This window comes from Callithrix jacchus, chromosome 17, assembly GCF_049354715.1.
Source record: "Callithrix jacchus isolate 240 chromosome 17, calJac240_pri, whole genome shotgun sequence".
In the NCBI taxonomy this organism is placed as follows: domain Eukaryota; kingdom Metazoa; phylum Chordata; class Mammalia; order Primates; family Cebidae; genus Callithrix; species Callithrix jacchus.
In genome coordinates, this window is record NC_133518.1 from 51,238,623 (window position 1) to 51,252,440 (window position 13,818).

At 37.5% G+C, this 13,818-nt stretch overlaps 1 long non-coding RNA gene across 1 annotated transcript in view; it reads right to left on the reverse strand.

Annotated features, from left to right (window-relative positions):
- Positions 1-13,818, reverse strand: part of LOC118148805 (uncharacterized) — a 240,638-nt gene that overhangs the window by 88,948 nt on the left and 137,872 nt on the right. The gene's annotated exons all lie outside the window — the stretch shown is intronic.

The following is a 13,818-nucleotide window of genomic DNA, read 5'->3' on the forward strand; positions in this document are numbered from 1 at the left end:
ACCAGTAGTGGGTATTTAAGTAGGCTTCCTTTTTTGGCTGGTAAAAAACTTCACCGTTTCTAATTCTCAAGAATCTGAGGAATGAAAATTAGTTTACTTTCTTTGATTTTATAAGCAACGAGGTTGAAATGCCCTTGTACAGAGGTTTCAAAAAGCAATGGACTCTTTCTTTAATCTTAGAAGTGTACAATGGGCAGAGGATAATTTTCTTGTTCCTCTTTTACCTCAACTTGTGCTTGACATTTCACAATTGTAGGTGAGGCTTCCTAGCCCACAGAAGAAGCAATTGTTATCATTGTTCATCAGCATCTGGCCAAACTCTGTCAGATGATAAGATGGAAATGGTTTCTGAGTATATCAGGAGGAAATCCTTCCTTCCAGAGCTCAGGAAGTCTGTGGTAAACCAAACCACCAAACCAAACCAGGGTTTGGGTGCTGGGAGCAAATCACACCTGCCAGGAGCAGTAAGCACTTAGAGTCCTGGAGAAGGTAGGGGACAGGGTTATTCAGGCAAACAGGAGAAAGACAGTTTCCAGAAGTATGCAAATAGACAAAGCTGGCAATTGAAGCAGGAGGTCTATGGCTAGGAAGCTCAACAGAGGGTAACACGTAGTTTCTCTCCCGAAGGAACTCAACAACAGAAGATATGCAGGTTGTCCTTTCACCATCTAGGCAGAGGTTGGTCTCAGGGAGAACTATGAGTCACCACTGGCCAGGGGCATAACTGCAACCCCGGAAAACATGTCAAGAACAAAAAAAGACCCAGCCAAGTGCTGGGACTCCAGGCAGGTTACCCAGGCTCAGGTAGCCTCCCGGAACCTAGCTGGAACTTCTCTACCAGAACCAGGGCATAGTCAGAGTAGACCCAGCAGTAAGATTGAACAGTGCTATCATTCACTAATTAAAAAAACAATTATTGAGCTTCTAGCCATAGGCCAGGCCCTGTGCTAGGCAATGGTGGTGAACAAAACACACCTAGGAATCACATCAGTCAGGATGCTTCTGGCTGTAAGTGGCAGAACATCCAACTAAAGACGTCTTAAATAATAGGGCTAATTAGCAATCTCACATACGGAGTCTGGAAGAACACTGACCGAAAGCTGTCTCTACAGCTCGCCAACGTCAGGACTCTGGCTGAACTTCTTAGTTTCCCTCATGTTCACAAAAAAAGTTGCAGTAGTTCCATGAATTACATCCTCATATGATAGTAATGAAAGTAGGAAGGACTAAAACCAACTTCTCCTTCGATGTATTTTTTTATTTTTAAATCTGGGAGAAAAAATATCTTCCAAAACCTTCTCTGCTGAGTTCCTTGCATTCTCATAGCCAGAACTGGGTCATGTAACTATGACTAAACCAATCACTGGAAAGAGGAATGAGATGAACACAGTTGCTTAGATCAATCATGAAGCAAACCCTGGGAATACTTGCCCTGATACTCAAACAAACTCACAACTCAGGGCCATGTCAGCAGAAGAATGAGTATGGCTGTGGGCCAGACCATCAAAAGTATTGCTGCCATCATCCAAACTCCTGAAAAATGGCTCTTTTCACTACCTTGGGGTCAGGATGGGTCTAAGAGTTTGGAAATCTCTTTTACGCAACCAAACCTTAGATTTTGTGAAAAGATACAAACTACAGCTAGATAAAAGGATTAAGTTCTAGTGTTCTACAGCGCTGTAGGATAGTTGTGGTTAACAATATTATATAGTCTCAAAGAGCTAGAAGGAGGATATTGAATGTTCCCAACACAAAGAAATGAGAAATGTTTGAGATGATAGGTAGGCTAATTACCCTAATCTGATCACTTTACAATATTTGTATTAAAACATCACTGTATATTCCATGAATATGCACAATTATTATTTTTGAATTTAAAAAATGAAATTTAAAAAAACTTACTGAACATTCTCTCTGGGCAGGTATCTGTGGGATTTAACCTATAATGAAGAGGCCAAACACCTCTAGCTATAAGTTCTAGAAAGCTTCAGCCATCAAACCACTCACCTCTTTAAGCTCTACCCAAACAGACTTCTGCTAAAGATCAGCTCATGTTTAATTCAGCCTTCTCTCTCTAACACTGGCATCAAGGGGTAAAACAGAAACAGCAGGTGCTTTCTGTGCCCTCAGAAGTTTGGCATGTCCTCCCTTTAAGTCCTACTGCTCAGAGTTTTCTATCGCCTCTTCTGGAGTCTATTTACGTTTTTGGCGTAGACAGCCTCCTGGGATAGTAAGTTCCATATGCTTCATTCTTGTTGTGTAAGACAACACGCTTTTCAACACAGCTTAGAATTACCTCCTTTAAGCTATTAAGGGCCTCATCTATTCATCAGTGTTTTATTTATCAGAGGCTGGCCTGCAGCCCCATTACAGATAGTTTATTCTTTAGAAATACACTTGAAAAGGAAAAGGCCAGAATAACAATAGTTGTTATCTATCAAACAATTATCACCTACTAGGCAATATTTTTAAGTGCATTTATATGTACTGTTTTAATAATCGATAAACTCTGTGGGGGAGGAATCTTTTTATACTTTTTTTGTTTTGCAGCAGCAGAGGTACAGTGATATTAACTAACCTGCCCAAAATCACATAGCTAATAAGCTGGGGAGTATTATACTACCTATCAAAAGGAACAAGATGTTTGCCTCCCTGCAGGGCTCTTGGGTTTTAGTTTGCATTTTTTGCTTTTTTGAGACACGGTCTTGCTCTGTTGCCCAGGCTGGAGTGCAGTAGTGCTATCTTGGCTCACTGCAACCTCTGCCTCCTGGGTTAAAGCGATTCTCCTGCCTCAGCCTTCCAAGTAGCTGGGATTCCAGGTGTGCACCACCATGCCCAGCTAGTTTTTGTATCTTTAGTAGAGATGAGGTTTTGCATGTTGGCCAGGCTGGTCTTGAACTTCTGACTTTAGGTGATCCTCTCACCTCAGCCTCCCAAAGTGGGAGGATCATCAGGATTACAGGCATAGCCATCACACCTGGACAGGGTCTTTTTCTTCTTATGGCTTACAGGTATCTCAGAGGACTTAATAGGATGAAACTAAATCATATATATTTTCTTTTTTTAAAACTTAGCTAATTTTTTTTAAATTGACAAGTAAAAATTCTTCCCATCTAATGGAAATTTTGTATCCTTTGACCAACTTCACCCCCTCCCTCAGCCCGCACAACAACAAAAAAAACAAGTATTTAATAGACAAAGCCAAGCTTAGCCCTGGATTCCTTGCCCCTTTGTCAGCTGCCCTTCTGTCCTCTCAGACTGTGGTAGCACCTGTCACATTACTCAGTGAAAAACATGCATTCAAAGTCTTTCAAGCAGATTGTCTCTAGATCATAAAAAGGTCATCAGAGCAAAGTGGCAATTTGAGAACAGCTGTAGGAACCGTGTTTCCCTTCCAGGGTGGTTTTCAGAATAGCTTTCCAAGTTCAGGGCAGACATAGCTGTCTCTCCCATTCAATCACATACTCATTGAACCGTGAGGCTTTTTGACTGTCTTGGGTACATGTCTTGTTATAAGTTCTTTGAGAATTGGGACTATGCCTTAATCACAGGTTTAACAGCTCCTTCCCCTGAAACACTTGGTGAAAGAGTCTGCCTTGTATGTGAGCTCCCTTTCTCCAACAAGACTGACAGTTCTGAAAGCTTCTGTGGCACTTCCTTGGCATATAGTCCAATTCTGGATATTTCCAGGACTTGAAAACCACAATACCCCTCCTGAGACCTAGGAGTTCAGAGAAAACGTAACTGGTGGCTTGTGCTTGTTTTGTTTTGCTTTACATTATTCTTGTCAATTCATTAGTGCAGAAGGAAGCAACCCTTTCCCAACTCCCACTTCACCAAACTACTATATTTCTAAAAAGTCTGAGCCTTTCTTCCCACCCTGCACCTGATGGAAATCAGCTGCTTCTTATGAGGAAAATGAAGGTGCATTGTCCCAAAGGGGAATGGTTGGAGCCTGGTGCTTTCAGTTCTGAAACAGAAGAAAGGAACCACCAGGGGAAGGTTCTCTGATGACAGAAAGGGTAACTTAGGGAATTCCTGAAAATGGCAGATAAACCCAGTGCTTCAGAGAGAGGATGGCTGAGGGATGTCCCTGGATCCAGGGCACTAAGTGTCTAACATGAAAAGAGACATGACAGAGCTTCAGTCTGTAAGAAGAGTCCTGTGTTGGAGCATCATGGAAGAAGCAGTCATGAATTTCAGGTAACAGTAACAAAGGCAACCCTCAAGAAGAGAGTCAAGTCCTCACCCCCGATCCACAGACACATAACTGGTATAGATTACTAGATCCCAGGGAGGGTGAGGGTTTTTCCTGAAAACATTACCAAGTTGAATTTGTTATCATCCATGGGGAGTATGGCCAACATGAGAATAATTTTTATTTAGAAAAATGTAAAGACATTTGAATTGTTTTATAATTAAACTTTTACATTTGAAATTTTGATTTTAAAAAATATTGTGATATATTTTGAATCTACGTGTTGTGGAACAAACCCATACCCACAATTAAGATTGTCCTCTGAGAGTTAAACTCCCGGCCAGGAGTGGGCAATGTACAACTCATGAGGGCAAATCTGCCACCTGGTTTTTATGAATAAGTTTTATTGGAACATAACCACACTCAGGCATTTATGTATTATTTATTGCTTTGACACTGCAATGTCAGGATTGAGGAGTTGTAACAGAGATGGTATGGCCCACAAAACCTGAAATATCTACTGTCTGGTCCTTACAGGAAAAAAGAAAAAAAATCTGTCAATCCTTGCACTAGACCAACAGAAAATGGGTATGGGCAGGCTTCCCTTGAAAGACTCCAGATGGCTCCCCACCAGCAGAATGCATCAGAGCCTGCCTGAGCAGATGAACAGATTTGAAACCTCTGTATAACTTGACTGAAACACTGGATATATATGAGGCATGGCCTTTCATCTAAAATCTTTATTACTTCCTGTTTTTGAATTCTAGAAGCTTTTTCTGAAATACCAACCTACTAGTGTCTCACAGTATGCCACATTTCTAGGTTACCTCATGAACCAGCTGCCATTTTTTATGATAATTTGTCACCATTATTGGCCAGCAGTTTTGAATGCTTCTTATACATTGTGTTAGGGTTCTCTAGAGGTACAGAACTAATAGAATATATATAAATATATATATTAGCCTCCATAGTAGTTAGGACTACAGACAGGCATGCACCACCATGCCTGGCTAATATTTTTGTTTGTTTTGGGTTTTTAAATAATTTATTTATTTTACTTTAGGTGCGTACTATATCTGGCATTTAGTAGAGACAGGGTTTCACTAGTTTTCCCAGGCTGCTCAAAACCTTAAATCATTTTTTAAACATGGCTACAACCTTTGATTAATTTGTGTGCATCCAGAGATATGGTGGAGCTTATACAAAGGTCTGAAGATTGACCTTGTTTGTTGCTGTTATCATTATTTAATTCTCCAAGTTGCTTTCTCGTTTTAAAATAACATTCTCCAACTGGAAGGCAAGACAAATCATGCAGAGTTTAATCTCATTTGTTGAAATATTTGTTTTCTTTGAGAAAACAAAGAGGAGGTCTTTGTGGACACTCCTGGGGTGCGAAGCTGTCCCTGAACCCCTAGAGATGCATGGGTCAACTATCACAATTTTAGGCATTCTCAAAATATTATGTATAGTCTACTAGTTTTCCAAGAGAGATTACTTGAGTTATTATATGGGCAGTTTTCTCTAGTTTAGCCTTATAAAAAAAAGTTCTGAGGGAACTCATTCCCAGTCTTCTTGTATATATGTATGAGCTTTGTTCATGGTTGGGTATTCATGAGGAGGTTCATCAGGCCCATATGTCAGGACTCTGTAATTACAGACTCCAGAACCAGGCAACTTTAAAATATAGTATGTCAGGATTTCTTTCTAAGATTTGACATTTCCTGATTCAGCTAAATACTGACTGAGGAAATACGCCAACTCTTTGGGCTTTGCATGAGCAAACTCCAAAAGTGGCCTTTTCCTATCTAAACCACTGCTAAGCCTACAGTGGCCACTTTAGCTGACAGAGCTGTCTGTTTTAAGTAGATTATAGTAACTATCAATTTTTGCAAGATATGTGTGAATGTATTTTTTTTAAATAAAATTTGTCAATTAGCTGCAGAAAACAGGTTGAAGGAAGAAGTTAGAAGTCTAGAATATGGAAAGATCCATAAAGTAAAGAGATTCTGGCAATGAAATAGCATAGCAACTCCTGGAGACATAATAGAGCTTGTGTTTCAGTTACTACTGTCTAATAAACTATCCTCAAAACGTGTGGTTTCAACAAAGAGCTGTTTTATTATATCTCACAATATTGAGCATTTTGTTACCACATTATCCCGTGAGGGTTCAATGTTCTTTGGGCTCCAGGCTAACATATAGATAAGAGATATCAGTCAGGTTTTGCAGAATCTTAGATTTTCTGATGCCACCAGCCCTACCTCTTCGTGAGAGAAAAGTTATAAATGTCTCTGGGCTACCTCAAATGGATACAGTTTAATCAAAATGTACAGGGTTTTATTGCAACTTTATATATTCACCTCTGTTTCAACAAAGCAACTCTTCACATTTCATCAGGAACAATGGAGAAACCATCAGATAAAATGTCTTTTTGTTAGCTCTTGGAATCTGATAATCCCTAACACCTACCTTCAATCATAGAGAGAGTTCTAGAAAAATCTGAGCTCATTGATATCTCATCACATTAAATGGAGAGATGAAAAACAAAATTGTCTAGATACATAGGAAAAGGCAAAGGCAAAATATTTTAAGAAAAGATACAGATTATAACTAATTATAATTTTTCAATATGTGAGGAAATACAGAATGACAGGACCAATGAAGGAGGAATGTTTCCATCCTAAGGGTTGGAAAACTCAACTCACAATGCAGTAAGTTAAATGGAATATATTGGCTCAAGTTACTGGATAGTTTGGGGATAGATCTAACTGGCCTCAGATTACATTTGCTCCAAAGTTCAAATGATACCAGAATTTGGTTTTTCTTTCCCTCCTCTTCTCTGCTCTTCCTTTCCTGTGTTGTTGCCTTTCAGGGAATCCTCTTCTCTATGGTCTCAAGATAGCTACCAGTAGCTTCTGGGGCTAAAGGTTTCTAGGTTTAAATCTAGATGGGAAGAACAGTGATATTTCTCTAAATTTTCAGCAGAATCTTGTTCCATCTCATTGGCTCTGAGTGAGTCTTGTGTTCACTGTTAAATCAATTAATGTGTTCAAGAAAATGCATTGAGTGGATTGTTTTAGGCCTGAATTACTTTATCCATTCTGAGTCATAAGTGGAACCAACTATTCTGGAAGTACCTGGCATGAAGGAGATTTTGTCAAGAGGAAGTTGAAGGGCTGCTACAAGGAGAAAGAAAATTCTGGGTGACAAAAAACAGATGTTCAGAGTTCTGGTTCCAGGCAAGATGATGTAAACACATGCCATCTCTTCTCTCCCACTAAATACAATAAAACCTCAATAGACTGTTTGGCACAGGTATTCAAAGGCTCTGAAAAGTAAATAGCAGCTGGATTAAGAGAGAACACCAGAATTCAAAATAATACCAAATTGGCTGGTGGTGAGTTTATCATTTTTTTTTCCCTCTGATATCATCTGGCCTAAGCTCACTGAAGCCTGAAACACAAAACTCAGCCCTGTGATGCAGACATGGGAATCTCTCTAATTTAGGGACAAAGAGCAGAAAAGAGATATCTTAAAGCACAGAGAGAATAGGGTCAAGCCCCCAGTTATGTTCTTTCCTTCTATTCTCTCACTGTAGTCCCCAGGCAATCTAGTTACAAGTACATGGAAAGGAAGAACCAAATGGAAACAACAGAACTAAAATAAGTAATAACCAATATAAAAACCCCATGGGATAGACTTAGTAGCAGAATGGACTAATTCCTCAAAACCCACAAACTACCAAAACTCACCCACAATGGAAGAGATAACCTGCAGGTCTTCATAACTATAATACTAAAGAAATTGAATTTATATTTTAAGTATTCCTAAAAGAACAAATTTATACATGTTTCTAAAGTTCATAGAACTGTATATCAAAAGATATAAGTATGATAATTTAAAAATATTTTTGAACCTTTGGAATAAATAAATCTCTGGGCCCAAATGGTTTTACTGGTAAATTCTAGCAAACATTTTACAAAAACATAACAGCTATTCTATATAATCTCATTCAGAAAATAGAAAAGTGAATCTTTTACAACTCACTTTACAATGCCAGCATTACCTTGATACCAAAACCGAAGACACTATGAGAGAGCTGCAGACCAACATTCCCTGTGAATATAGACACAAAAATCCTCAACAAAACATTACCAAATTGATCCAATAACATATAATAAGACTACTACACAAAGACAAAAAGGGATTTATCTCAAGAAGGCAGGGCTGGATTCAATATCTGAAAGTCAATCATCAATCAATCAATCAATGTAATCTACCACATCGGGGAAAAAATATGAAAGCTACATGATCATATCAACAGATACAGAAAATCTTTGGAAAAATATAACATCCATTCATGACAAAACTGCCAGAAAACTAAGAATACAATGGTGCTTTCTTGGCCTGATAAAAGGCCCTTATAAATCCTACAACTAACATTACACTTAAAGATGAAAGATGCAATACTTTTCTTCTAATATTGGGATCAAGGCAAGAATGTTCACTTTCGCTACTTCTGTTCAACATTATACTGGAAATCTTAGCCAGTGCAAGAAGGCAAGGAAAATAAATAAAAGATACACAGATTATTAAAAAAGAATTAGGCCAGGCGTGGTGGTTCATGCTTGTAATCCAAGCACTTTGGGTGGCTAAGGCAGGTGGATCATGAGGTCAGGAGATCGAGAGCATCCTGGTCAATATGGTGAAACCTTGTCTTTACTAAAAGTACAAAAATTAGCTGGGCTTGATGGCACATGCCTATAATCCCAGCTACTCAAGAGGTTGAGGCAGGAGAATCGCTTGAACCAGGGAGTCGGACGTTGCAGTGAATTGAGATTGTGCCACTGCACTCCAGCCTGGCAACAGAGTAAGACTCTGTCTAAAATTTTAAAAAAGAAGAAGGAGAAGGAGAAGGAGGAGAAGGAAAAGGAGAAGAAGAACTCTATTCACAGACAGCATTATCTTATTTTATTTTTTCTTTTCTTACTTGGCTCTGAGTCACCAGACAGAAAACATTATCTATGTAGAAAATCTCACAAAATCCACAAAAAGCCCCTAGAACTATGAATGAGTTTAGCAAGGTTGCAGTGTATAAAGTCAACACAAAACAATAGAATTGTATTTCTATATACTAACAAATAATGTAATGTACAACCAGAAACTAATTTTTTTAAATACTATTTTTGATAACTTAAAAAATAGAACTATAACAAGATGTGTACAGTATTTGTACGATGAAAACTTTAAAAAGTTGATACAAGAGCTTAAAAAAAATCTAAATAAATGGAGACAGATAATATAGTAAAGGTGTCAATTATACCTAAAAATTATCTTAAGATTTAATAATGCCAATGAAAAGCAGGATTTTTTTAGATATGTATGAACAAATTTTAAAATTTATATGGTAAAGAAAAGGAAAAAGAAGTAGAATAGCTAAAAATATATATTGATAAAGAATAAAAAAGTTGGAGGAATCATATTACCCAATTTCAACTTACTAGAAAGCAACACAGTATGGTATTGACAAAGGGACAATATAGGTCAATGGAGCAGATCCATGAAAAGTCCAGAACCAAACCCTTATAAAAATTGCCATTTGATTCCTGACAAAAGTGCTAAAGAAATTCATATATCTGACGAAAGACTTGTATTCAGAATATGTAAAGAACTCTCAAAACTCAGCAATAGGAAAACAACCCAATTTTTAAAATGAGCAAAGGACTTAAACCAATGCTTCTCTAAAGAGGATATAAAGTTGGCAGAAAGGGACATGAAAAGATGTTCAACACCATTAGCCATGAGGGAAATACAAATTAAAACTACTATACAACTACTTAATTGACTAAAATAAATAATCCCGATACTACTTGATGAGGATTGGAAAACAACCAGAACTACATGTTACTGGAGGGAATGTAAAATAATAACAGCACCCTGGAAATGCTCTTGGCAATTTCTTATAAAATTAAACATACATTTACCATATGACCCAACAACCCCACTCCTGGGTGTTTTCCCTAAAGAAATGAAATTTTATGTTCACACAGAAAACCTATAAATAATTGTTTATAGAAGCTCTATAATTGCCCCAAACTGAAAATACCTAATGTCCTTCAATAGTGTACTAGTTCCTGTTTCTGCTGTAACAAATCGCCACAAATTTAGTAGCTTGAAATCACATACACTTATTATCTTATAGTGTAGAGGGTCAGAAGCCAGAATGGGTCTCACTGGACTAAAATCAAGGTTTTGGCAGGATTGTATTTGTCTCTGGAGACTCTAGGGAGGAACCAATTTTCTTGCTTTTTCTAGTTTGTAGAGGCTGCCTACATTCTTTGGCTCATGGCCCCCTTCTACTTTCAAAGTCAGCAGCAGCCAGTTAAGTGTTTCTCACAATGCAGTTTCTTTGGTTCTGACCTTTCTGCCTTACTCTTCCCCATTTAATAAGTCTTCTGATTACACTGGCCCACCTGGCTAATACCTAACAATCCTGCATCTTAAGGTCAGATGATTAGCAATCTTAATTCCATCTATAGCCTTAATTCCCTCTTGCCATATAACATAATATATTCACAGGCTCTGAGGATAAGGATGTAGGCATATTTAGGGGGCTATTGATCTGTCTACTACAAAGAGGCAAATAAATAAACTTCTGTACCTCCATACAATGAAATCCTATATAATTTTATACATCTATACAATAAAATAAGCAATGAAAAGGAATAAACTTTGATACAAAATTTGGATGAATCTCAAAGGCATTATGTCAAGTAAATGAAGCCAATCTCAAAAGCTTATATATGCTCTATGAGTCTATTTGTAGGACATTATCAAAAACATAAAATTATAGTGATGGAGAACGGATGATGGGATAGTGATGGGGGCGGTTATAATTATAAGGTGATAGCACAAGGAGTTCTTTCAGGTGATGGAACTGTTCTGCATCTTGATTATAGTGGAGGTAACTTGAAACTATACATTTTTTAAAATTCATAGAACTGTAACTCCATGTGAGAAAAAAAGCCAATTTTATCAATAATTTTAAAAATAAAATTTCAGAGTCATACAACTGTACACTTAACATACACACACATATATGCATACACACACACAGACTCACTACGGTACTTAACAGTACTAAGGAACAGGAAAACTGACCAAAGAGGTTTCACCTAACTCTAGCACTTTGGTGGTGAATTCAAAAAAGCTTTCCTGGTTCTCATCAAAGCTTCCCTGAAACAATCTATCTGAGCCTACATTTTCTCACCTTAACATAAGGATAATATTAACATTATTGGGTTATTAAAATTAGATGACAACTTGTATGTATATATTCTGACACATAAAAGGATGCTCAATTGTGTTAATTTCGTTTTTACCAACTTGTTGGTGTGCCTGAACTCTCTGGTCTTCTTTTTCTCACAGACAGAACTTCAGGGTGTGGACCAACCTAATGCTATGAGTGAAGAGACAAATCTTTTAAGGAGAGATAGGTAGGATCACACAAGTTACAAAAGACTCTCCTGAGATGTGATGGCTCCCAATAAATACATTATATAAGGTCTATCTATGAGATATATTTTATTCCTATTTCCTAACATAAATGCAATCAAGCATTTTCATCATTGGCGTCTTTACAGATATCTTCCTTGCCTTCCTCTAATCATGTCCCCAGCATCTCATCCCTATACTTCCTCCATGGACCTCATAAATGCCTAATGAGGTAGACTATAATGGAATGGTCATCCATACATTTATCCCTTTGTTCAAACATCACTTACCAAGTATGTCCAATTGCTAGGATGTGAGCTCAACCCCAGAAATACAAAGGCAGATCAGCCCTGATCCCAGTCCTTGAAGTGTTCACAGTCTAATTGTTGAGTGTCACAAGACATGAGATTGATAGTGGAGGCAGCGGGTGGTGGAGTCTATCACTTTAGATGTTAAAATAGATGAGTTTTCAATTTAAACTTTGAGAGCTACAGAAAGCTACTCCAACCAGAGATCCAGAAGAATTGAGTGGGAAACAGCATCCAGCAAGGGAGACTACCAGAGTGAGATAAAAATACATCTGAGAACAGGTGGGAACTAAAAATATTAAATAAAAATGAGCATCTTTCTTTCTAGACTCAATGCAATTTGCACTTATCTTGCTCACAGAGTGTGAGGACTGTTGTCTACTTGGAAAATGAAAATTTATAAAATGACTTGGGTTTCTCATAGAGAAAAAAAATGGTGTTATACATAAGCCTAATGAGAATAATTATCAAGTGGCTACAACTGATGAGTTATATTATTAATCACACAGAGGTCTAATATTAGCATAGAATTAGAAACTACCTCAGAAAATTTCAAATCTGCCACACTTTGCCTATTTGCTCCCAGTGAGAATGATCATGCATAATGAGACATATATTTGAAGGTCTTTCTGTAACCCTGTCTTTCTCCACTTACTGGGATTAGATGGCTCTGTTAAATTGTCCTTCAAACAATAGAACTTTATAAACATGAGTAACCATGGAAAAGGTGAAGAATATCTATTTTTCTCTACCTGGCATCTAAGATGTTGAATTTGGAATTTCTGAGGTCTGATCTTGGCCTATTTTGAAATAGTGAAGGATGAAACAAAGACCTCCTTGGAATGTATAAAACATTATTATTTACTATATATTGCATAGTACATAATATATATCAAAGAAAACAAATATTTCTATCTAATCAGTATTTGAATGTATGTTAATTAGCTTGATGTAATTATTCCACATTGTATTCATAAGTGATAGCTTCACTTTGTGCCCCATAAACAAATACAACAATAATTTATCAATTTACAGTTAGAAAAATAAGACTTTTTAAAAGATTTCCTTGAATGGCATTTGACAGTTGTTTTTTACTCATAAGATGCTATCCTTTTTTTGCTCTATACCTTTACTCACCACTGTTATTATACTGATTACAGAGAGAAATTTTTTTTGTCAGTAAAATGGTTTTTGGCAGTAGAAGGTGATTTATTGGAAAATTTAGAATCATGTGGCAGCAAGACAGGTAGATTTCTGCACTGTTACTGCCCAGACCCAGGGCTTACATACCATATAGAAAGAGCATATGTGCTTAAGGAAGAATGTGTAGGATCACTGAAATTTGGCCCCTCAGGGAAAGGCAAGAACACTATGTGCCTCATAGCTCATAATTTGCTAAAAGATAGGACTTAGGCAAGTACATGTTTATGAAAACATCAAGGTTGTCTTGGCTTACACAAGCAACAGTAAATAAAGTCAAAATCTTAGAGGCATTCCTTGGCCTGGGGTTAGTCAGAAGTCAACATGGGAGATTAGCACCCAAGATGAAGTGGCATTATCCTGCATAGTGTCCAACGTTGTACATTTGATTAGGAGGGAGTAAATGAGATTGAGCACTGGGAGCAATAATAGACGGACACCCAATAGTGCAAAGTTGGAAGGAACTCAAATGTTCACTGATGGAAGAATGGATAAACAGAAAGTGGTCTAAACATACCATTAAATATTATCCAGCCTTAAAAGGGAAGGAATTTCTGACACATGCTACAGCATGGATGAACCTTGAGGACATTATGCCAGGGAAATGAGCTAGACAGA